This window comes from Megascapheus bottae, unplaced genomic scaffold (assembly GCF_031878675.1).
Source record: "Megascapheus bottae isolate mThoBot1 unplaced genomic scaffold, mThoBot2.hap1 HAP1_SCAFFOLD_53, whole genome shotgun sequence".
NCBI classification, from domain to species: domain Eukaryota; kingdom Metazoa; phylum Chordata; class Mammalia; order Rodentia; family Geomyidae; genus Megascapheus; species Megascapheus bottae.
Genome location: NW_028327559.1, coordinates 750,246 through 777,269, shown reverse-complemented (window position 1 = coordinate 777,269; position 27,024 = coordinate 750,246). Strand labels below are relative to the sequence as shown.

General features: G+C 38.2%; 1 long non-coding RNA gene across 1 annotated transcript; it reads right to left on the bottom strand.

Moving 5' to 3' along the window:
- Positions 1-27,024, bottom strand: LOC150039655 (uncharacterized). Its single transcript, XR_016534275.1, has 4 exons — positions 26,904-27,024; positions 3,721-3,792; positions 2,839-3,017; positions 1-341 (listed from the first exon to the last, which is right to left on the bottom strand). It is a non-coding gene; the product is annotated as an uncharacterized LOC150039655 (long non-coding RNA).

The following is a 27,024-nucleotide window of genomic DNA, read 5'->3' as shown; positions in this document are numbered from 1 at the left end:
ATGCTGAATCTCTAAATTTGGTTCCCCACATCTTCTGTTTTATTGATGATGATTTTGTGTCATTGTTCTTTGACTGTCTTCTGAGCAAGGTTTTTGCATTGGTCCTGCACAGCATTGGTTTTAGACCCCATGGTTTCCCATTGTGTTTAACGGATAATTCCATTTTGCTCTTAAATTTTTGTATTTCCAGTGTTTTTTCTTCTCTGCCTTTTATACATTTTTAGTCAGTCTCTTTTTAAACAAATAATAGTTATATGTTTTTATTGCCTGGCATGTATTTATTTTCCTCCATCAAATATTCCTCAATCCCTCTGGGATTCCCACAGTGATATATATTTACCCTAGAAAATTAGAAAAGAAAATATGGGTAAGAAAGAATATGTAAATGACCATTATTCCATTAACTCTCAAAAAAAATCCCCATCACAGTTAATATAATGAAATGTTTCCTTTCAGCTAAAATTTGCATTTCTTTTTCTTTAATCTTTTAAAGCAAAACTGAGGTGTCTTTAGCATGTACTGCTACCCTTAACTTTTAACTTTGAAACAATTATAGGCTTGTAAGAAGTTTGAAAAAAAGAAAAAAAAAGACGTCTCTCGTGCCCTTGGCTCAGTTTTTTCACTGTGCCATTGAATATAACCTTGACACAACCTCAACACCAAGAAATTTACATTGGTTGTGTAAAATAAGGTTTCCCTGGTCACAGATTTGATTGATTGAGCATTGACCATCATTTAGCATGAGCTCCTTGGTGCATGGAAGTGTGTGTGTGTGTGTGTGTGTGTGTGAGAGAGAGAGAGAGAGAGAGAGAGAGAGAGAGAGAGAGAGAGAGAGAGAGAGAGAGAGAGAGAGAGAGAGAGAGAGAGAGAAACAGGGGGTGGGAGAAAGAGAGAGACAGAGAGAGGGAGAGAGGAAGAGAGAGAGAGAGAGAGAGAGAGAGAGAGAGAGAGAGAGAGAGAGAGAGAGAGAGAGATTATCTGTAGTTTTATCTGACACATTCAGGGATGGGCCAGACAAAACCCAAATACAGAAATCAACACCCTGGTGTTGCCCCAGTCCTCACAACCTCTACTCCATCTGCAGGCTCTGGAACACTCCAATTTGCTTCTCTTTAGTCTTGCCATTGGCCAATCATAAGGCATAAAGCCTTGGTTAGACAGAAGGAGTAAGCATGAATTATTTATTATTCATTTTGGAGATCTGTTACAGAACCTGGTGAAATAGCTAATACTTGAGCATAGGTACATTTCCAGATCACTGAGAGTACATTTGCAAATGCTCTCACAAAAACTCCCTGAACACTTTTGAGACAACTCCTCTATTAATTAGCTTGACTTAGTCATCCAACGCTCATACCATTTTGTACCCCATAAGTGCATATGTAACTATAATTTTCAAAAAGGTATATAAACAGAATCATACAGCATGTACAAAGCTGATAGTCTAGTGTAGGGTCTGCTGCCCACTATCTAGCTACTCAATAGGCATCGGTTGGGAAGATTATATATAGTTCAATGCTGGCCCTGCAGGAAGTTTAAGACATCGTCTTGACAAAGATAGTAATGGTGGTACACATTTGTCAACCTGGGAAGTATAGATAGAAAGATGGCAAAAAAAGTGAGCCCTTATCTTAAAAACAACAACAAAAAAAGGGCATGGTTCAAGTAGTATGCCATTTGCATAGCATATTGAAAGGCCCTGAGTTCAAACCCTAGAGAAAATGGGAGGGGCTGAAGGGAGGAGGAGAGAGGGGAGAAGGGAGGTGAAGAGGGATGGTGGAGAAAGGGGAGAAGAGGAAAGGGAAGGAAAGAGAGAAGAAAGGAAGGAATTAAGCTATTGTGAACATTCATGCATAGATTGAGATTCTGCATTATATATTGTTTTTAAAAAGCCCTCATTTTCAAAATTGGTACTTGAAGTGTTTCTCCAGGTCATTGTTGAGTTTTTGGAAACAGTTTTAATGACTGCATAGTATTCTACCATATGAAGGTAGTTCCATTTATTTAACCACTTCTCAACAAGTTCATGTTTCTTTGAGTTTTATTGACAGCCTACCAACTGCTTTTTAGAGTTTTTCCTCCTCTTTCTCATCATAAATCTTTTGAAAATATGTGCACTTTCCATGTAATTTTAGTGCAACGGCACATTTCAAGTACGGTAAGAAATTATTTTCCTATATCCCAGATTGTTGGATTTTAATTCCTCTTTAATTCTCTTGGAAATGGAAACAGGGTCAGGCAAGGCTTGATGTTTGCCAATTGACACTATGGGTGGGTTTTCCTGGCTTTCCCCATTGAGCCTGGGAGTCTTAGTGAATCTTCATCAGGCTGATGAACCCGCCTGGCTGCTGTCCAGAGTGCTGAAACCTGCCGGCTATAGCTAAGCGTGGGCAGAGTCCAGCTCTTTGTCTCCCTGACATGAAAGTGAAAATGTATCCATGAATTTGTTACAACCATGGATTCCTTAGCATGGCATTTCCAAACAGCACAGTCAACATGAGCCAAAGGACAAAATTTCTACTGCTCCAAACTGCTGCTCTGTGTGTGTGTGTGTGTGGGTGTGTGTGTGTGTGGCACACCCTGTATCCTGAACTACCCTTCCCCCCACTTTCCAGCTCACATCTTCTTTGCAACAAGGTCCCACTGTTCATTCCTTCTTCAGTCACAACTCTGGCTATCCCAGCCACCAAGTGGCTCTAATAAAGCAGCTGCATTGTGGAGAAGAGGTCAGTGGGGAAGTCAGTACTTCATTAGAACCTACTTCCTCCACACCAGAGCCACACAGATCTCAGCTCTCAGGGCTTTCCCTCTCCACCCCCCTGCCCTGCCCTTCTTCACCTTCCTGTTCTGTCTCTGGTGGACAAGAAAGAATTCCTTGCTGGTGATTTCTTCAGAAGTCTGTGTGGGTGGGGCTCTTGCCAGCTTTGCATCTTGATGTGGCTCGGAGTGATTTTCACAGGGATGGGGTGTTCTACGAATCAGATGCTTCTCGCTTTCCCTCCTTGCTACCTAGAAGTCTGCAATAGTTTTGTGATCTCAAAATTTTCTGCAATACTTCACTGCTTGAAAAACACTTCTGTGCATTATCTCAGCTCATTCATCCCATGTTTGAGTACTGGTTATATAGGCCAGGCTCTGAGAATAACATAGCCCCTTCCCTTTGCTTTGCCTTAGAATTTGCCAATGACTTCACACAATATTTAGCATAAAACTTCCATCACATTCCTAGTTCACTCCCCCCTCCACCACAGTTTCCATGTCCTATCCATACCCCCCACCCCCACACTTCTCTTATAGAGCCCACTACCCACTTCCATCCAGAGAGAGTAGTTATTACCCTGGAACCTGCTTATGACTTTGGTCTGAGATGTTCTTTCTACATGGTCCTATAGCTTACTGCTTCTTGTCTTTCTAACCTCAGCTTCCACATCCTCTCCTACCAAGATCAAATATTGGCAACAAAAGCACTCCCCCCAACAACCCCTGAGCCCCAAACCAAATCATTGCTCATAGCTGCAGTCTGTAACTAGACTAGGAATGAGCAAGGCCTCCACCAGGACTCAGGTTAGACATTGTGAACACAGTGGCACCAAGCTTTCACATCCCTTGGTTTCTTGCTGTGTTCTTTCTCCTATCTGCCAATCTTCAAGTTGACAAGACCTTGCCAAGAGATGGGCAATAAGATGATGTCAGCCTAAAAGGGGATGTGGTAATGCTTACAGATCCCTTGCCAGGAACTGCTGTTGGCTTCTCTTCTCTGATTTTGAATCTGCTCATGTATAAGCCCACATTCTAGAGGAAAGAAAATAAAATAAAACAGGATTAATTTTCAAAGTGACCCCGCCATCTCTGGAAGAGCACCATTAACCTTATCTACTTAGGAACCTGGTCAGCTTCCGAGCCCCTGTTCCAAGAATGATTCACCCTATTGACGTGAGAAAACAGAGGCCCAAACACACTGGTCCTGGTGTTTACCCACAGAATGTTCCACAGGAGGCTCAGTTTGACTTTTGCTTCCCCCCCCCTCCTCCTGAGGAGATGGAGGAGGGCTGGTTGCTATGGCGACACAGGATGCTGACATCTTTGCTTGGTGCTTCCAGGGAAGGTTTCCTTTTGTTCTTTCTGGGTGGAGGAGGGATGGGATGGGTTGAGCTGAGAGTGGTGCGCTGAGATTGGAGCCTCCACTCCCAACCAGGTAGATGGCATCTGATCTAGAGGCCACTGGTTGTGACTTGAACTCCCATCCCTGTGGAGATCAAGTCTCCACCTTGTTAGTCTCGGCTTCTTCCTCAGGATAAAAAAAAGAACTTTGCTTCACAGAGGCTCTGCTGAGCAAATGAAGTTGTTCTTTTAAGTGATGAGGTGGACACCTACATAGGATAGAGCAAGGTGATAGGTGTTGGCCAGTACAAGGTTATCACAGCCATGGTCATCTGGATGTTTATCACCAAGACATTTCCAGGAGCTTCTATGGAGGTGACAGAGCCAGGGCTCTGGGGCAAAGAGAACAGAGGTGAAACCTTTACCCAGCCATTTATGAGCTGGTGAACTCATTTATGTGCTCAAGTTCAGGTCCACCATGTTGTGAACAAATAAACTCACGCACGTGCCTCAGTTCCCTTATCTAGGAAAACAGACGATAGAATTTCCCCCTTCCTCCCCCTCCCCTGCCACTTCTCTCCCCCCCCCCTTTTCAGGGTTGTTTTGAAGATTCAGCAAACTTAGTTCAACCCAAGCATCTGGCACATGAGAGTTAGCCCAGACTGGATTTGAATAGATATCAAACAGCAGGGTAACATTTGATTGTAGGATAATATCTATCACTTAGGAACTTTCAAAGGCACTTCATTGTCAAGGAAGAGTAAAAAGGAAAAGAAAAGAAAATAGTATCTTACAACCTGTTTGAAATAAAATCGATTCCTTAGACAGCTCTAAAATGACCAGTGCCAGGTAGGCCTGGGTGGGCAGTCCTTTGGCCAACCAGTAGACACTTGTTAAGTACCTTCTATGTGGTCAGTTGTTTTTTCCTTTTTTTGCCAGTCCTGGCGCTTAAACTCAGAGCCTGGGCACTGTCCTTGAGCTTTCTCAAAGCTAGCTCTCTACCACTTGAGCCACAACACCACTTCTGGCTTTTTCTGTGTACTAAGGAATTGAACCCAGGGCATTGTGTATGCTAGACAATGCCATTGGGCCACCCTGTCCTGTGGTGGTCAGTATGTTTTCTGGCATTCCACGTAAGGGAAGAACATCAAGAAGGATCCACAAGGCAATGTGTGAATGAGAATGTGTATTATCACACCAGGAAGATCATTGGAAAAGGAATCCAAATGGCTCCAAAGACCTTCCAGGTGAAAGGCTCCAACGCTGTCTGCTGCTAGGGTCCTGGGTCTTTTCTAGGTCCTGGGCACCCCATTTCTTGCTCTGCTGTGATGAATGCCCAGAGTCTCAGCAGAGTAATGGGAGTTACTTCTGTGCATTGTGCCGTTGTGGTCTTCCTGTGGCTTCCACCCAGTTCACGCTGGCATAGGTCTCTTTGTTTCCCTCTTTGACCTGCCCTCTGTGTGTCCACCACATGGCATGGGCACTTGGTAGGTTTGAGGTTGAGTCTCATCAAGTCCATTGGGTTTGCTGCATCTCCTGGCAGTCCATGCAGGACACTGGATGTACAGCCTGCCTTAAAAAAATGGTTCTTGGGCCAGGAGTGCTCTAGTGGTAGAGTGCTTGCCTAGCATGCACAAGGACCTGGGTTCAATTCCTCTGTACCACATACATAGAAAAAAGCCAGAAATGGTGCTGTAGCTCAAGTGGTAGAGCTCTAGCCTTGAGAAAGCCCAAGGACAGTGCTCAGGCCCTGAGTTCAAGGCCCAGGACTGGCAAAAAAATGGTTCTTGAAGATCGTGCTTCCCATCTTATGCCTGGGGATGTCAATGCTCAAGGCAAAGAGCACAGGTCTCTGGGGTCTACCTTGGTCCAGCTACTGAGTGGCTGTGGACTTGTGTGGTGACCCAGGCGAAACAACTGAACTTTCTGTGCCTCAGTTTCCCTACTTGTAAAGTATCATCTGTCCTCTCATAACATTCTAAGACGGATTACATGAGAATGTATATGCATGGGAGGATGGGGTTACAGGCACGAAACTCAGTCAATAATGACAATCAGTAGTAACCATTATACAAATGTACTCATCCCTTGGTCTTCTTTTAAATTATGAGATTATTGGTAGAGTTAATGAATGTTAGCATTATTAGCCTCCATGTCAAGCAGGACACCAGTAATAGGTGATCAGCCACTGATTACCTAGTTCCAATCTTGCCACATGAGCTGTGTGATGTTGAGCAAGACATCCAACTTTTCTGAACCTGGTTTTAAAAAAATGTATGCTCTGTTAAGATTATGTGTGTGTGCGTGTGTGTGTACACATGCATAAACACACGCGCACACACACAAAAGTATGCTCACACACATGCCAGAACTGAGTGTTGAACTCAGAACCTGGGTGCTGACCCTTAGATTGACTGACTGAATGATTGGTTGATTGATGCTTAGAACTCTCTGGTTAAGCCATAGTGTTAATTAGACATGAGAGTTTCATAAATTTTCCTGCCTGGGCTGACTTTGAACCTCAGATCCTCAGATCTCAGCCTCCTGAGTTGCCAGTGTTACAGGCATGAGCCACTGGTACCCAGTTTACACTAACAAAATTTCTAACTACCTTCGTTCCCTTTAATTCACCCTACAAATATTTTTAGTGCCCATCTGTGGGGGGGGGAGGAGAGGGGGTGGCTGGGAACATGGATCCTACCAGAAAGTTTTGAAGGCCAAGATGCCCCATTAGATGGTAGTGTGCCCTTTCTATATGGAAGGGCTCTCTTCTAGAAAGACTCAGCACTGAACCTGGGAGTAAACTTAACTTTGGTTTGAAAACTACCCAGATGATGGAAACAGACAAAACATCTGTATTGATCTTGAAAGCCGAGGTCAGACAGGAGGTCCATGTAGTACCATAATTAGATTTGAAACCATTGTCCTCAAATCCTTGCTTCATATTATGCAACATGAAACTAGAAATGATTCCTTTCCTGGGAAGGTGTGACAGCTTTAGGGCCAGGGACACTTAATGGAGAGGGAAGAAGTTTGCGGGGGAGGGTGTTGGAGGTGAGAAAAGTGAAGGATGGCTGTTGGGGTCAAGTTCACTGGCTCATAGGCTGTCTCTCAGGGCCTATTATATTCCAGACAGAAAGGTTTGAGTGGAGACTGTATATGTTCCTTGGATATAGGCCAAGTTCACATACTGACCTTGCTGGCTCTCCTTGTTCTCCAAATCATACTCAAAGATGTACATCTCCAAATCATGGAGAGTACAGTTTTTAAAACTTATTACTGGGACAGATTACCTTAAGCCTTTTGCTGTCCTAGAGTAGATATTTTCTTTTTAGCATTATCATTTCGGTTGTTGTACTTCAAAGTTGTTATGTCCTTGAAGCAATGTGCCAGAATGTCAATTTTAAAAATCTTTCTAAAGCCAACAGAGATTTAACTCTTCAAATCATTTCTGAGAGCCTACATAATCCCCCTTAAGTCTCCTAGTCTTCCATTTCAAATAGTTCCATCAGCATTTTTAACTTTATATTGATCTGGTAAACTAACTGGAAAAGAAATGGTGTAGTAATGTGAAGGCTGAGTGAGGCAGAGCGGGTACTCGGTATTAATAGACACTCAGAGCAACATAGGAACTGCTTGAAAACATCAAGATTTAAATGAGTCAAGTCAATGCTTGTGCATGTTCTTGATCTCTAAGACTGGACACACACATTAGTTTCCCTTTCTTAATTCCAGTCATAGTTTTAACACTTTAAACCCCCATTTGTGCAGCTATTTTAGAAATACAGGAGAGAGGGTAAGGTGAGATGAGAGTTGATTTGGCTTTAAAGTATATAGAAATGAGGTGATGCCCAGGAGCCTTCAAAGCCACCATGCCAAGAAATACCAGTGCTTATTATATAGTGAGATTTTGGAAGAGAAGAATAATAATATCCTCCTCTGGTCTTACAGTGTGAGTGTTCACAGTCCTGTATACTTTATCATATCCTAGTGAATTTTTGTCTTTTACTTTCCAATGTTTTACTTGGAGAATTATAGGCACATTCTAGATCAAAAAACTCAATAGCTATGTGCATATGATCATACAGAAATACGATTTATAGAAATGAACTACAAGAGATGGAGATAAGACTTTGGTTTTTGCTGTTTGCCTTTTGATTTTTGCCTTTTGTCTTTTTGATGTTTGTCTGTTTTCTCCTTTGCCACCACTTGTGATTTCTGTACCTTTTGTCTGGTATGTATGTTATCTATTTGGGGGAGGGAGAGGGGCACTGAAATGGTGGGACACAGGGTGAACAAATGTATTGGTGATACTCACTAGATGCTATGTTGAAAATTAACTATAAAAATTGTGGGAGTGGACTGGGAGTTTGGCGTAGTGGTAGAGTGCTTGACTAGCATACGTGAAGACCCGGGTTCGATTCCTTGGTACCATATACTTAAAAGCCAGGAGTGGTGCTGAGGCTCAAGTGGTAGAGTTCTAGCCTTGAGAAAGTCCAGGGACAGTCCTCAGGCCCTGAGCTTAAGCCCAGGACTGGCAAAAAAATTGTGGGAGAGTTGGTTACCTCATATTGTAACGGTATTTTACCTTTTATCTGATATATTGTATATGTTTATTTGGTTATTTGAAATAGGATAGGGAAGGGGGAAAACAAGATGAGTGGCGAGGATGGAGGGAGGGAAATGGGGAACAAGACATGAGAAAGGGTATCAATGTATGTGAAGTAATTCACCTTCTATCTGGTGAATATAATGTAACCCTTCTATTAATTACAAAAATATATTTAAAATGTAAAAAATGTGGGAGAGGAAAGCATTTAAGAAATAGTTACTGAACTGTCGAGTTTAATTAGATCTCTAATTTATTTAAGTCTCTTTTTAACAGGGTCTGCAACAAAAACTCAACAAAAGTTAATTATAATTACAATTGTAATGGTGAAAGGTTAAGATATAATCTGAGGTATATACCCTGCTATTAAGTAACTGGCATTTCTTTTGGGAAAGAAGCTCAATTCTTCCTTGAACAGCTTGAGGTTTTTGAAGAGTAATAGTTCTAGTACAAGAATGGATCACATAGAGAATATTAGGCATTATGGAGGAACATGGATATGATAAAGCTGTCTAGGTATATTCTGGTACCTATACCTATACATCCTAGGCCTCCAGCACTTGTTGAAATTGTGATTTCACTCCCATAGCCTATGGACTAAGGGAGTTAAAATTACTTGGGTACTGAATCAACATTTTAAAGTGAAGACTGTCCAGGAATGTTCATATGTAGATCTGCCTGTAGAAATTGGAGCTAACAAAAGCAGAAATATAATGCTCCACAAATACTGTCTGAAAATGTAAATTTTCTTTTTTAAGGTATTTTTATTGTAATTAATAGAAGGGTTATATTATATTTGCCAGATAGAAGATATATTACTTCACAAACATTACTACCCTTTCTCATGTTTGCAATTGTGATTTTTCTTCTGATATACTTTCTACTCAGGACTTATGTGATCACTGGGAATACGGATTTAAAAATAAATATAGCATTCTCAATTATATTTACATTTCAAATAATTAACTGTGTATGTATGTAGGTCTCACAAATTTCCTGAGAACTTTTTCAGATTTTCTCAGTGGTATGAGCTTCATTTATTCTGGTAGTTTCTCGTTCCTGAGAGCTACCTTGAACTATTATGTAGATTTCTGTATGTACTGCAAACTCCAAGTATGGGGTTCTTCTTTCATGGTAGAGATTATTGCCCTACCCTTATACTCTTCCTTCAAGTCTTAACATGTACATAGTTATCCTCATACTAAGTAGGTATTTTTACTGTTGGTTTCACAGTGAGCTCTACAAAAACAAATTTCACCTGTATAATAAGATTTCTATTTCTCTTTCTAGACTAAATCCTATAGGACAAGAATTACTTTTTGCTTTACCTTTATGTAGTCTGTTGTACTCAACATGAGAAACCTGCTGAATGAACATATGTAGAATATACAAGGAATAATAAGTCTTATCAGTGTGATTATCATTAACAAGCTACCTTTTTATTTTCTTGCCATATTTTCACAATGTATTTCAAAGATATTAATAGCCATTCTCTTTTATATATTAATGTGATGTTTGTGAGCAATAATTTTTCTATTGTGTGGTGGCCAATTCTGGTTCCTAAAATAATAACAAAAATTCATTGAGCAGGAAGTGGTGCTGTGGCTCAAGATGTAGGGTGGTAGCTATGGGCTGAAGAGCTCAGGGCCAATGCCGAGACCCAGAGTTCAGGTCCCACGACCAAAAACAATAAAACATTATTGAGCACCCTACAATGTCCCAGTTGCTGTTGGAGCTGCTTATAGATATCTAATGTGCACCATAGCCAACCATGAAAAGATCAATGCTAACTTGGAAAACAGTAATTAAGAATCCGGAATGTCAGTTAATTTAGTATTTCACAGGCTATTGATATTAGGACCAGATTAATTATTAATTCTCTATATGGACTGAATCACTAAAAAAATCAAGATCAAAACAAAATCTATTGCTGCTATGTAAAGGAAGTTAGAGGCAGCGTTAAGAAATAATTCAACAATTTGGTGCTGCAGTTTCCAATACACAAGATGCACTTCTGCTTAGATGATAAATATTATAATAATTAAACAAAAGCCATATAATGAATGATTGTAGTCCTTAATCTACTATGTTATCTTTCATCTCCTTTGCTGTCCCTTGGGTAACTCATATTGTTACAGTATCTCACTTTGTTATCTGATATATCGAATTTATTTGTATTTGGTTATTTGAAATTTGATAGGCAAGGGGTAAAACCAAGACAGGGGGTGGGTGGTGGGTGGGGGAGAGGTTAATGGGTACCAAGACATGTGAAAGGGTATTAATGTATGTGAATGAATGCACCTTCTATCTGGCAAATATCATGTAACCCTTTTATTAATTACAATAAAAAAAGAAAAAAATAAATAATATAAAACAGTTTGATTGATATTAAATTTTTGCTTAAAATCTTACCTTTTGTTTTACTTAGCCATAAAAATCATCTCACCAGAAATAATACAGTTTTATAAACCGTGGCATTCTTTCAATCCAGAGATATTTTAAAATGGTGATCTATGTTCATAATCATGTTTGAAACTTAGTTATAGATTATTTCTTTTTTGGAAATAGCTCCTATAAATTAGTATTCTACCTCTTATGTGTTTTTTATTAAGATTTTACATATGAATTTTTCTACATTTGTTTTAAATGTTTGATAATACAACCTTTTTAAGGTTTACAACTCCCAGCTCACAGACTACAAAGTGTTTTAAATTAGTAAGAAACTGGAGAAAATATCAAAGATGTTCAGCTACAACTGCCATGTTTAGAATAGATTATTTGTTATGGTTTGTAGGCTTTTCTAACTCTCAAAAGTCTCTCAAAAAAAGGTGAATTTCTTTGAGCTTTTTTCTTCTCTCTATCATACTTTGTGTTTGTCCTGCTGTCTTTTTAGACATAGCACGAAGCACCTCCCAGATGCAGTCTCTCAATCTCAGACTTCCCAGTCTCCAGAACTGTGAGACAAAAAAAAACTTCTACTGATTATGATTGACCCAGTCTGTGGTATAGCGACTGCATCACAAAACAGACTAAAAAAGAAAATTGATATTGAAAAGTGAGACTATCACTATAGCAAATAGTTAAACATGTGGAAGCAGCTTTGAAGCTGGATAAAAACCAGAAGAATTTGGAAGAGCAGGCCAGAAAACCGGTATTGTCACTAGCAACATATTGAGGTTTGTGCTGGTGAGGATTGGGAGAAAGAAGGGTGCTGTAGAGAAAGTCTGAATCCTCTAAGAAGAGTGCTTAGGTAATTTGACAGAATGCTGATGGAAGTATAGTTAGCCAATCTATGGTGGAAATGGAGAACAATTTCCTGGAAGATGGAGTAAAACCCATCCTCTCTGCAGTCTCTCTCTGCTTTAGAGCTTTGTGGAAGGAAAATATATGATAGATGAACTTACAAAGCCAAAGAAGCAGGGTTGCCAAAGGCTTTGTGGTGTCAACCACCACTGTGTGTCCAATAGAGAACACATGCAGAGAACTGGTATAGAGTTTGGGGTCTAATGTTGCTTTCCTTGTGTGAATTTACGTGGGTCCTGTTGTCCATTTCTTTTTTGATGTATGTCCTTCCACTGTGTTTGAGAAGCACTTAACCTTAACACTTTGATTTAAAACATCCTAGCTAGACAGAATTTGCCTCAGGATGAATCATGTTTTAGGTCTAGTTATGTCTGATTTAGCTGAGAGTTTGGACCTGTGAGTTGCTGTTGAGTTGCTGTTGGAATACGTGAGGATGTTGGGAGCTATGGAGTATAGAATGGATGTATATTGTGTTTGCAGAAGACATGAATTAGACATGAACTGTGGAGGATCCAGGGCAGGATGTTCGCAGGTGGAATGACTCCTCTACACCCTTTTGGAATTTCATTGCTGTGTTGAGGTGAGACCTTTAGAAAGTCATTACATCATGACAGTGCTGCCTCATAAATGGAGTAATGTTACCGATACTAGATACAGCCTAATTTTTATCGTATTTACATACATATGTTGTATTTACACAAAAATACATATCAAATACTAATAAAAATGTGACTTATTGGACTGTTATCTTAAGGGCACTTCTAAAATTCACTTCTCAAAAAGGAGAGTGTTGCTAGTATGGTATATGTATTCTCAAGTTTCTCCATCTCTGCATGCCACTTGCCAACGATCAAATGTTGCTTTCTTTCAACATTTTTATGCAAAGTAGAGCCTTAACATCAGTAAAATCATGCAGAAAATACCCGTGTCCTCTTTTATGACTGTCAAAGTTTGTTTTATAAACTTGGTGACAAAGCTTAAAAGTGGATCTACCTACTCCATCTCTTAGCAACTACCCCATGATTTTATTTTCAGCTCGGATGTTAGAACTTGTACATTCCATGTGGTGATTTGGTATTTAGGTCTCTTGCTTTTATCCTTTCTCTCTCTCCTTGATCTTGGTTCTCAAATTCTTAACACCTTGGAATCTCCCCAGTGCTTTCCAGACGTAAGTCATTTTATATTTTAGTCAAGTTTGCTTGTCGTTTGCAGTGGAAATATTGATCCTCAATGAGCAAGTACTTCACCAATATAAACAGAAATCAAGCTAAGCAAGTTTCATGTTTTTGAACTGTTCTTTCTGTTTTGCTGGCTAATTTTATGATACAGAAATTTAGTTTTCTTGGGTTGACTCATAATTCTACAGAAGATCCTTCTCCAGCACCTACCTACTCACTCTCCTATCTCTTCAACAGGGCAAACCCTACTTCCTTGAATAAAAGATTTCTTCCTGGTGTCTATCTTGCATGAAGAGTGTACAAGGATCATTTTATGTTCTATCCAGATGCTTATGATTGTTTCTACTTTGTTTAGAACCAAGGAACAAACTAGGAGATTGGTCTTAACTCTAAGGAGAAGGATGAGTAAACCTCTTCTGTTCTTTTTCAAGCACCCTATTTTCTGTTCTATTTCAAAACCCTATGGTTAAAATCTGCAGGTTTGCTGCATCTTTCACTACTTTGAGTAGTAAGTGACACGTCTCGGTCTCGTGATGTTGTTTCCTGTATTTTCTGCTTTTGCTAGGATGCTGGTTCTTATTTTCAAGACTAGTGGTTCTTTGCGAAGTATTGAGAAGTTGTGGATTTTTTCCTTCTCTACCCAGGACTTGGCAGAAGGAAGCCATACATTTGTTACTTTTTAATCTATTTTCTGCTTTAGAAATGTAACTCCAATTACATTGTTCTGATTTAGTTTCTTTCCAAATATAACTGGAGTATGGCTATGGCATGTGTACCAGTTCCTCCTAGGATGTCTATTTCAGCTTAATTCTTTTATGCCCCTCATTCCCTTATCAGTGAAACATAGAATTCTTACCATTGCTCCTGTGGATTTGGAGCATCTGGACTCGTGGGAACAGCTAATTCCCTTCATGACCTCTTGCTTAAAACAGTTCCTTATTTAAACATTTCCTTCTATTATGCTCTTCTGTTCTGGGGTATCCAGAGTCCTTTTATTGTACTCATCATTCCTCCCATCTAAAGAACTTCCTCAAAAACCTGGCTGGTATCTCTCAGCTATTAGAATTGGTCAGCATTTCCCATTTTTTAAGAAAATAAAATTATTTATGTGGTAATCTTATGTATGGATCATTATAAAATCTCATTATCTGTACCTTAAATAAGTAAAATGTATGCAGTTGTGGCAAGTGTTTCTTTCTTTGTCAATCTCCTTTCTCTTGAATTATCTTTAATTCATTTTGCGAAATTGCCTTTCTTTTACCTGGGCACTTTCCTCCCCTATTCTGAACAATGATAAATACATCCCAAATGCATGATCTTGAAAGTCAAGTTAAGCTGTGAAGACTTTTGAGTGCTGCTTTTAAAGATGAAGAGGAGGTTAAATGAGAACTTGTTAACTCTAGTTCCAGTACCCTGTTAGAATATGCAGTAGTTTGGATACCACAAAATACTTGAGTTTCTGTTTGTATTGCTATCCTATTTCTTTCCTGATTATGAGACATCTATCACTAGCTAAGAAAGCTAATTTACCACTGATACTTTCCATTTTGCTTTTGTGGTTCTGTTACTCCCAGGTAGGGAAGATTGATAGAGGAGGACAAAGGGAAACTGATATAAACAATACCAACAAGGAAAAAGACAGCTTTTCCTTTGATTTTTCTCACCTTTTGTACTCATATCATCTCTTTTTTTCTATATTCATTTAATTGTATTCTCTTTCTCCAAACTAGTTTTTAATACATTTGGTTCCAAAAATTCTCCCTTAACCCTTGCTAACCAATACTATTCAATCAAATGGGTCGTAAAGACTGTCTTGATTTCCATCATAACTATCCCTAAAAATTCCCCTTTACATGTTTTCTGTGCCATACAAACATCCTTGTCTTTCTTATACAAATTTATCTGAAAATAACTACTTGTAAGTAAAGTCTCATACAAGTTTGTATCTCTTTTATGATATGAATTATGTCTTGGTTGCATTAAAATTCAACAAGAGTACTATTTTGAAACATGTAAGTAGAGGAACGTCTGTTTTGTGATTCTCAAATAAATGTTCAAATTTGTCATTGGAAAATTAAGGTTAGTATAATTATATTGTAACTGGGATTGAAAGTCTATAGCAAAGAACTAGTGTTAGTGGCCTCCAATCCTAAAACTTCACTCATCTCATTATCTATTGATTCATACACAGTAGGCTTCTCATTGACACTGCTGACTTACAGGGACAGCAGTAAAAACATAACAGTAATTCAGAAGGAACCCGAGTTTTGTCAACTTAGCTACACATTTGTGTATCTTCTCCATGCTTTCTGATATGTTAAATTCTGAAGTATGGGGAACATGGTTTCAGTTACCTGACATAATAAAAATCTTAACATTACATGAGATTTAGTAGAACAGTCTAAATTCATTGGTATACTTTTATGTAAAATTGAATGGAAGCATGATTTTCTAGCAGCACGAGTATCAGCATGGAAATTAGTTAATTCATTTCTCATGCAATAGTATAACGATGACATATATACACAATTCTAATAGCTTGCTACAGTCAGAGGGTGAAAGGTCAAATTGTGACTGCTCCACTAATTCTCTCTGGTTGAAGTTCTCTTTATTTGCAACGCAACCATCATCTTCCTTCAGAAAGAGGAAACATGTGACCTTCCAATGTCATTTAACCTCTCTCTGTTTGCTTACCTTGAAAATGATGTCAAAATACCCCAACTCCAGTGTGAGTCAGTGGACATTTTCCTCCTCACAGCTGCAGATGTTTTGTGTAAAGCAGTATGAGTTCTTTCAAGAATACTATAGTATAGTATAGAAATGTTTATTAGAAGTCATAGTGTGAGGTTAGTTATCTGACTCTAATCACAAGTAATAAGACCTGCATCGATGCATTGTTCCCATGTGACTTGATACTTCCGCACAGTTCTAAGTATCTCTGACCTCAGAAGGCCTTTTCAGGAAGGATTGTCATTGGGCAGAAGTTTTAAATGTTTCAGAGGGAATACAATTGGAAAAGGTTTTGCTTGTTTTCTATTTGGCAGCTCTAGGATTTGCTTGCTAGGCAAACATTATTGCTGAACTTCTAGCCCTGGGAAGATTGTGAATCCTGCTCGGCCTGGTCTCTTTAGCCCTTTTGCTTTGTTATATTTAGGAGGCATTCTTATAGAAAGTAACATTTTCTTTCTTACATTTAAATAACACAAATGTAAAAATGCCAGAAAACACTAATAGTTCTATTTTTTTCTGGGAGTTTGAAGTCCTTTATAATAGTTTTAGGAAGAAGATAGCTCTATTCCCAGATAACAGTTGTGAAGAAAACAGACGTGCTCTCACGTATGGAATGACTTGCGTGTGAGTTGTGGAGAGCGTATCAGAAGGAGCCTCTTCCTCACCTGGACGAGGTGTAGCCCAGTGGCCGTGGCCAGCAGTGCAGTGCAGTGCACACATCCCACTGGCCTTATGATCACCGGGTCTGAGTTGATTTGGGGTTTTCTCACTTGGCATATTACCATTGTTTTTGTGTATATTTAGTTGTAAGTTAGGGGAGTAGTGAGCCTTCTTTAGTTTCTTTCAGGAATTTTTTTCCCTTAAACTCAATGTATGTTTTAGGTGATGCTGAACCTACCTTTGGAATTCAGAGTTGGGCTCAGGGCCTTGTAACAGTCAGAGTGCATCAGCATGCAATTGTCTCTATGCGTTTATATGCAATTACTGGAAAAACATACTAGGCTGGGAAATCTGGAGTACTGGTTAAAGGCTTTTTAAAGAATTGGCTTCCAAATAAAGTTATCATCATGAAAATATTTAAATATCCTTGGCAAACAGAAGCTCTGCATGTTTACTTGAAATATCACCTCTGCCTAGTAATATGAGGGAGAGAATGAGCAGGTGGGGTGTGGACACCTGAAAAAACAAAACACTCCCCTACAATTTCAGTTGTATAAATGATAAATATACACAAATACTAAAGTAAAACACATAATAACAATGTGAAAATACTCTCTATAATACTTTAGTTTGTAAAAAAAATACTGAACGACACAGCGTAAGGTAAGAGTACACATTGACTTATGGAAATTTTGTGAGTATAAACATTTGCTGTGGTGTATGGCACTGAAGTGTTGAGGAAAATTGACTTGTATGAAATTTGTCTGAGTCAGTCTAAATCAGTAGCTGGACTTCGCTGTTACTATCTAGTGTTTGAGGGTAGCAATTGTGACAGTAGGTAACAACCTTCTACTAAATATTTTCTTTCAAAATGTTGCCACTCATTCAGTGAAAATTTACCGAGATGAATGTGTGGAGTGTACTCCTATCTGTTTATCTGACTAAGTATGTTTCTGTATATTCTTCTTTGTGATATCACAGAGGTTCCTACCTAATGCTAGACTTCCCCTTTATAATATCAGTATCAAGAATCTGTGTAGGAACACCTTGTAATTTGTAAGTAACATATATAAATAATAAATAAAACATGTGAATAACACCAAAGCTAAATATTTTGGATCACATATGATTAAATGTTTCTGCCAATATCTTTGAGAATAGGAACTGCAAAATACATACTAATTTCTTTGAGTTCAGCCTTTGGTAATTTTCCTTCACCCTTGTCATTGCCAGAAAATTCTGGATGTGAAATATCCTTAGTTTAATTTTAAGTAGCTCTGTACCAAAAGGAACTCGATCATACTTCCTGTATTATTTTAGTTAATATTCTGCTCAAAATGGCTACCCCTGGGTAAACAGAACAGCTTGAAAACTGCTACCCTAAACTGCTGGGTTATCTCACCCTTCACACCTTTGCAGACACCTGAGTGGAGAGGTCATACAGCTTCTCACCTATGTCAGTCCTGATGACCCCTGGCATGCAGAATCCAGCTCCACAAATGGCCTTAAAATTACATTTTTGAGCATCTTATAATAGAACTGTTAACATATTAACAATCTGTTAGCAGTCTGGATTGTCATGAGCAAGAACCCACGTACAGTATGAGCCATCATTTATTTTTGGTCCCACCAGGAAAGTACAACATTTATTTTCATAAACTAAGGCAATATAAAAAGCAAGTTGAGATGCACCAAATGGAGTACTGAGAAACAATAAAATGTTGTTGACTCTTTAGTGGACAGAGGACAGCCAGGAGACAGGAAACTTGTTCTTTTACACAACAAGGCAAGCTATTCACTTGTCACTCTGGGAGAGTCTGAATTACTCCATTTGATTTTTCCTTAACCAGGGGTTGCTTGTTTCTGTAATTTATAATTCACAAGTATTGTTTTCCAGAGAGATGCTCTGTTGGAAACATGTCATAGTAGTCTCTTAGCTAACTGAGAAACATTGAGCTACTTTGATTCTCTTTTGGGGATAGAGAACTATGAATCTACACTTACAATGTGCAATTCTTTTCAGTTGGAGAAGAATGAATGTCTATATAACAAAGGAAAATGGAACAGTCCTTGTAGAAAATAACTTTACTTACCTTAACTTTGGCAACTGATAATTTGCAAGGACGGAAGCTAAGAATCTTATTATACATAGTATGCATTAATCTTATCGAAGTGACTTTTATATTTAATCTTTGGATTTCATAATTTTTCTTTCAGTCTTGGTGTTTTCATGTGGAAACACTGGCTTGAAGTCATTGAATAGACTTTATTTTTGCATAAACACTGCATATTTTCACTTTTTCCCAAGCCCCCAAATCATGGAATTCTGCAAACTAGTCTTCACAGTGGGAAGGGCTTCCTGCCACCTGGCTCCCTGGGGAGACAAGACTCCTTCATGTAAGGGGGGGGATTACAACTGTAGAGGATTCCTGCGCTGTTAATCCAGTTTTCTGTCTTATTCACACTTTTTAGCAAAAAAAATTATCAAATCAGCTACTCTTCACTTTCTTCTGGAAAGTGTCCCTTTTTGCAGACATCATTAACATTGACATGTCCACATAAGCATACTCGTCCTTTTTGTTATTCTCCCTCCTTGCCATCCCAAACCCTTCCCTGCCATCCCAAACCAATCACAGAAAGCCACATTTTTCATGTACATACATGTGCATAGAGTATTCTGACACTTTTAATTTTATCTTAATGATCTTAATGAGGTATTTTAACCTCATTCAGGTTGACCCATTTATTTGTTTCTTAAGTTATAAAATAGTAATTGAATGTCTGCCAGGTGCCAAACAACTATTTCAGAGATTCAGAAGTGAACAGACACAGATAAAAGGAGATTCCTGCCCTCATGAAAACAAAAATTAAAAGATGAATGTGGTATACATATTTATAGATAGACATAGGTATGTTCATAATCAAATAAGTTACCTAGGTTATAGAGCAACAGGTGAAAAAGAGAGCATAGGGAATTTTTAAAAGGATGAATCAGGGGAGGTTTCAGCAAACAATGTCACATTTGATGAAAGGCCAAGCTGTTGTCAGGAATGGAATTGTTACAAGGATATCAAATACTTTGAGTGTGAATGTTCCCAGCAGAGGAAATGGTAGACTCAAAATGCTTTAGGTCTATTTCAAGACAGTGAAGTTGTCAATACTGCTAGAGTACAGTGACTCAGAGAAGAAACAAAAAGAGATAAGGTGTCAGTCAGTTGGTCACTGCTGTGATAAGTACCTGAGACAAACAATTTGAATGGAAGAAGGCTGGACTTTTCACTTACAGTTTGGGAGGTAACAAAAAAGATTTTACAGTTCTTTTCCTAACATGATCTTTTTCTTTACTGCATCATTGTAGAGGATAATGTATTTGAGTTGAGTGTTTTTTCAGATGTAGAATTGGCCTATTTTTTGATTTTCATTTTCACTCCTTTCTTCAGTCTTTTTGGCCTCCAGTCATTGCCTATGATCTCCCCTTTCCTGAGAACTTGGCCTAAGTTCTACTCAGTGATTTCCTCCATTTTGAAATCCTCCCAGTGAGTTCTGGTTCACTCTTTCGAAGTCTACACTTTGTTCTCTTCTGAGGTTCTCACAAGCAGGTTTGATTCTTTCTCCCTCAGGTCTGGCATAACCTTTCTATTGATCTTCTGTTACCTAAAATTTAATGTCTTCATGTACTCCTATTGAAGTTACATTCATGTTCATGTCTTTCGCATTATAAATAGAAATTCCCAGGGGAAGGGGCAGTTCCTGATAATTTGCCTTCCATCTTTCGTGTACATTAAAACCATCTTTTACAGATAGTAAACATTAAAAATTCAGCTATAGAAAGGAAATTATTTTTAAACAGTTGGAAAACATAATGACTGCTCTCCTGAGGTTCCCTGCAGTTATAAAGAAGAGTCATACTGTTATCAGCAATTCCCTTGGTAACTTTCTCAAGTTGAGGGAACTGAGGGAAAATCTCGGAACCTGATGCTATAATGAGGGACATAGTATTTTGGAATTTTCTGTCTTTTACCTTCCCAGGACCACATCCATCTACTTTGATGTTGCACTAAGCAGTCAGAGATTTTGGCAGCTTCATGTGTATCATGCAAATATCTTTTTATCCAATCATATGAGAATCTGATGATTACAGGGTATGAAACCTGGAACATTTATCAAGTGTTGCCATAACCCTAATTAGAAATGTTCATAGGGGTATAGAGAGAGGCATTCTGGAAACTAAGATATTCATCCACTTCCTCTGCCAAATGCTAGTCATATTCTTGGTATGTATTCAAAAAACAAGTACTTCAGAATTTGATAGAGTACTTATATGCTAGCATGAAAACAAAGCATTGATAATGGTTTTAACAATATTTATTTTTATTAAGTAATTGTAGGAAGAAGTTTCAATCCCCAAAGTTAGGTTATGAATTCAGTGTGTTAGTCAGTGTTTTCCTGATAAATGTTTTAAGAAAGGGGGTTGTGTTGAGATGAGAGAGAGACAGAGAGAGACATCAGAAGCAAGGTTTACTTGGGTTTGTCTTATGTATGTATGTGTGTATGTAAATGAGAACTTGTAAAACTAATATGTTCTAAAATGGTTAAAAATAACCCTAAAATTCCAGAATAATGTTACTAATAGAAGGTAGATTGACAGTATTCATAATTACTGGGGTCCAGTATAACAGTAATACATGAGGCTTGCACAATTGATTTTTATTAATAAAATAATGTAAATTTACAGTTACTATAAAAATTATCATTGAATGTCATTCTATTTTCATTTGAAAAAATTTAAGACACATTAGAGACATGCTATGATGATGGACAGAGGTGGCACTAAGGCTCATGGAATCAGCAGAAGTAGGCGAGAATGACAGAGCTCAGCGATTCCTGAGCTCTGGGGCCCTAGAGGCCTGAGTGGGTAGTGGCAATTTCCCCACAAAAGTACTCTGAGCACAAAATCAGAAGTGCTTTGCAACTCAGTCCTATCAGATTTCAAGACGAATACATATTTTTGACCAAATGGCATTTACTTTAAAATGGGAACTGGTGGCATTTGAAAAAAAGAGCAGCCATTGCTGTTTATGCCAGACATAATAGTTATTTAATGCTGACCTCATGGAGACAGACAAGTGTAGGGAGAGCAGTTTTTATTTTGAGTGATCCAGAGTGCATGTGTGCGTGTCAGATGGGACTTGAACTGTGGAGGCTCTGTGTGGCCGCCAATCTGAAAACACAGTGACCTGAACTGGCCACATCAGTAATGGTTTCCCCGTGATTCACACATTGTTGCTGGAATTCTTCTTTTTTTTTCTGTCAACACCAAGACGACTTGGTGTAGCGATTATTATTTGCATCCCTCACACACATATTCTTTCTGCACTATATTATGGATTGGGTGGAAAAAAAAGAAGAAAATAAAGATTGCACATCAAATAGTTGACTTCTCTGATTGAAGTTTTAAAAACTGATGGGATGATTCATGAACTCTGTCCCTGAAAACAGAAGCAAACAACACTCTCCAGCTGGAGTTGATAGACTATCTATGCTGTTCTGCTCTTAGATTTCTACGCCATGGCTCATCCACCCCTTCATCGCAGTCTCTTAGGTGTGTTACCTTTTCCTGCAGAATCTTGTTGTACTTTAGTCATCAGGGATTTCATAAGTTTGTGAAGGGTGCCTTGATATTGAAATGAAATTCTGACTGATTAAAAATAAGTATAAGCACTTTACTAAAATGTTTCTTAATGTTTTTCAAGCTGTTTGATAGGTAAATCCTCATATTTTATTGTCTGCATCGCCATTAGTTGATTTTTCCTAGCATAAGTCCAACAAATGAACTCTGAAACAAATGTCTTTCACATGTCTTGGTACCCGTTTCCCTCCCCCCCCACACCCCCCACCCGTCTTGGTTTTCCCCCCTTCCCTATCAAATTTCAAATATCCAAATACAAATAAATTCAATATATCAGATAACAAAGTGAGATACTATACCAATATGAGATAACCAAGGGACAGCAAAGGAGATGAGAGACAACATAGTACATTAAGGACAACAATCATTCATTATATGGCTTTTGTTTCACCATCCTGGAGGTCCTTTCAATAAGCTTCACATTATATGTCCTTATGTATCAAGATTTTGCTCTATTGCAAATCTTTTAGACTGCGCGTATATTTTCAATATGGTCTTTTTTGTTATTTCATCAGAATTAGCAGTGCAAACTTCAATTGTTCTTAAGGGCTGAATGGACAATATTGTTAAAAATGTTTTCTATATTTTTAATTTATTTTGGACGTTGATCAAGTCTGACCCAGATACAAGAACTGGAGTGCTTTAGCACTCCAGGACTTGGGCATGATGGGTAGGTAACATTAATCACTTTTTGGGTCCCATCCAGTAGATAACTGTTTAGTGTTACCAGTTTCTCCAGGCTCTTAAAATATCATTTAATTATCAAATTTGCTATAATATAGGCACTTTTAGTTAGATTTTATGGAAAGTTGATCAAAAATAGGGTTAATTCACTAAGCCAGAGCGCAACCCATCACTTCCATTTCCAACTGGAACCAACTATAGATAGAAGAAAATTACAAATTAGTGAGTTATGTTATTACTAATCACGTGGGTAATATTGAAAGTAGAAGACAAAAGAAAGCTATCATGGTTAGATTCATTTTGGCTTATATTTTTCCTTGGTTACTCCAAAAGGGTGCTAAGCTTTCCTTGGTGCTTTCCAGTGTTAATCCTGTACTTGTGACTGAAACCTTATTGGAAACAGTCATAGCAGATGCAGTTAGCATGAGATGATTACCAATGACTGTGAGCCATCAATCTAAGGACTGGATATCTTTTTAGAGAAGGGAGAAGGACAGTTGGACATAGGAATCCTGAGGGAAGAGAACCATATAAAGATGGACACAGAAATGAGTGAGGAAGCTCCAAGGAGAATTGCCAGATAGATATACCAAGAAAAATGTGTTTCCAGGCCTCTTAGACACACACACACACACACACACACACACACACACACACACACACACAGACTTATATTTAGGTAGTGGAGTATTGATACACACTGTGAAAGAAAGAATGGACGCTAAGGATTAATATTCACCATGTGCTAGTAGGCAGGAAGTTTTGACTTTTCTTTGGTGCAAAATTTAAGCTGCAGTGTGAATGATGAAAAGTAGTGACACCAAAGAATGGCAGAATTGTGATTCTGCTTTCTGGGCTGAGAGATAATATTCATAGCATTAAGTATAAAGTTTGAACTTTTTCACACTCTGAACTTTGGAGTTGAACTGTGCTCAACATGTGCATAATAGGTCATGGCAGGAGAAGGAACGTGAGTGAAGGAGGTGAGTTTATACTTAGTTGTTCAGAAAATGCCAAATACTGTCTGGACTTACATGCTACATTCTGCTTCATGACAGTAGAGAAAAGTGAATCTTATAAAGCCAGGCTTCTATTCCAGGACTATAGTTCTACAGAATCAACAAGTAGGGGAGGTAGGAAAGGAAACCCAAGGTATACAATACCAGATATTGTGCTCTGTTCATTATACTGTATTATTTCTTATCAATAAATCACTGTTAAATAAAGGAATATGTAAGTTGGTGAAACTTGGTGAATATGAACATTTAAAACATCTTACTTTAAAATAAATTGGATATTTTATCTTGAAAACTCTTGTTTGGACAGTTATATAGATTCTCAATGGATATAGTTTTATCTTGAATTTGAAATGCCCCTTCTGTTTCCCTAAGACCTGTTCATCACAAACCAGTATTTTCAGGCCTCGGATGATCAGAAGCTCAGAGTTTAAATCTGGGTAGTTATGAGATTTTTAATCTTACCCAGTATAGGATTTCAAATGAAGAAACTAAAATGTGTTTTAATTTGAGACAAGTTTGGTGGCATTTTATACTTCAGTGGGTTCTAAATTGCAAGACCCTTTTCACCTTCTACCACTGGTTCCTTCTGTTCACCTGCCTGGAGAAACAAGTGTCATATAAAGTGATGGCAGAACCATCTGTTTCTGTCATTTTGACTGCACATCAGTTTCATTGCATATATGTAAATGCTTGAAGTTCTTTACAAAAGAACTCTGTGATATTATTGATTTTATGAGTTGTGATGTTTTTTGAGGTCTTGCTTTAAGTAGCAAGTAAGCTTTGAGTGCAGTTCATGAAGAACACCTATTTACTCATTTTAGGGTTAAACCAAAGCCAGTTTCTAGAAAGATGGTGAATATCTTTTTGATGTCGGAGCTCTCGAACAGGGTCAGAAAATCGTATCAAAATTAGGTCAAACATAAGGTTACTGGTGTGAGAAAACCATCCTGAGTAGAAAGAAGAGAAACTTAGAAGAAATGGGATCCATAACGAATTGTTAATGATATCACAGTGGGAATCATAACCAAGGAGTAGAAGAGTATATGATGATGGGAATAATTCATTAGGTGAATAGAAAAGATTATAAAGAATCTTTTACCATTTGAATATTACTATATAAATGTCCACACATATGCATAGATGGTGATTTTGAAATTTAGAAGTTTAATTAGCTAGCTCAGAGACTTAAGTTTCTGTTTCCTGGTTCAGGAGAAATTTTGGCCTATTATTGGATGAAATAGAGAGCTACTGAAGATTACTGAGTAGAAGAGTTGAATGACAATGGAAAATTTTATTTGTGTAAAGAAATAAAAGAATCATTAAGATCTGAAAGTTGAGTCAGAGTGTGCCTCTGAGATAATATCAATGAAGTATTGCAAACAGTGGTAAAGAAAATATCTAGATAGCACTATTTACTATAGCAAAGATATGGAAGCAACCCAGATGCCCCTCAGTTGATGAGTGGATCCACAAGATGTGGAATTTATACACAATGGAATTCTAGGCTGCTGTCAGAAAGACTGACATTGCCCCATCTGTAAGGATATGGAAAGACTTAGAAAAATCATATTAAGTGAAGTAAGCCAGACTCAAAGGAACATAGGCTCAATGGTTTCCCTCATTTGTCATAATCAGTAGATACCTTGGGCTCTCCTAGCAGAGATTTCCAATAGAGCAAAACCTAGATACACAAGGCCACATAGTATGACACTACATGAAAGGACCTCCAGGATATAGAAACACAAGCCATATAATGAGTGATTGTTGTCTTTAATGTACTATGTTATCTCTCATCTCTTTTGCTGTCCCTCTGCTATCTTATATTGTTACAGTATTTCACCTTGTTATCGGATATAGTGTATATATGCTTATTTAGTTATTTGAAATCGGATAGATAAGGAAGCAGGGAAAACAAGATGAGGGGCAGGGGTGGGGAGAGGGAAATGGGGACCAAGACATGAGAAAGGGTATCAATGTTTGTGAAGTATTGCATCTTCTATCTGGTGAATATAATGTAACCCTTCTATTAATCACAATAAAAATATATGAAAAAATAGCTAGTAAATGAATGTGCTAGCCTTCTAGCTCCATGGCAAAATACCTAAGAAAATCAGCTTAACGGTGGCAACATTTGTTTTGGGATATAGTTTCAGTCTGCTTTGGGGAGAAGCAGAACATCATGGTAGCAGGAATATGTGGAGGAGGAAGCCATTTATTCACGTTAAGTAGGCAGGAGAGAGAGAGAGAAGAGAAAAAGGAGAGAAGTGGAAGAAGGAGAAAGAGAATTGAAGACTGGAGAGCAGAGATAGAAGAGAAATAGGAGAGAGAAGAGAGCAGAACAAACATCATTTACAAGGACACATTTCAGGGATGCATTTAACAACCTTAAGTCCCAGCTCAAATTGGAAAGTTTTTATCCCTTCCCAATAGCTCATCAAATTATGGACACATGAGTAGGTTGATCCTTTGGTGAGAACAAAGTTTTCATGATCCCACCACTTTGTAAAAAGCATATCAGCAGGCAATCGAATCTTTAGCATATAGCTTTGGGGCAACATTTTAGATACCAGCCATAACAAAGAGGAATATATCTTAGGGGACATTAATTTCATTTTTAATCATGAGCTTGATACGCAACCAGAAATGAACAAGAGGAGCAGAGATTAAAAAAAGAATAAATATGGTCAAAATATATGCGTGTTTAGAACTGTTATAATAAAACCTCTTTGTTGTTAAGTCTGGGAGCTTAAGCTAGCATGTAAGATATGTGAAAGAAATCACCAAGTGTCCAAGTGGTAAGAGAGGAAGCAAAGGTTATTAACTTTCCAAGAGGTAAGGGACCAGATGGCATAAGAATATTGTTCATGAATAGAGTGAGTGAAGGCTGGAGTTGATGAGCATTTCAAATGCTGAAGGAATGTATTACTTACGTTTCATAGTTTTTTGCAGCTAGTTGTTCAGGAAGCTGAAGTTTCTCAGGGTTTTTGCTAGGTGGTGCAGTACAATCCTTTCCAGAAGTGATTAATACAGGTAGGGTTCTGTTTGAATACA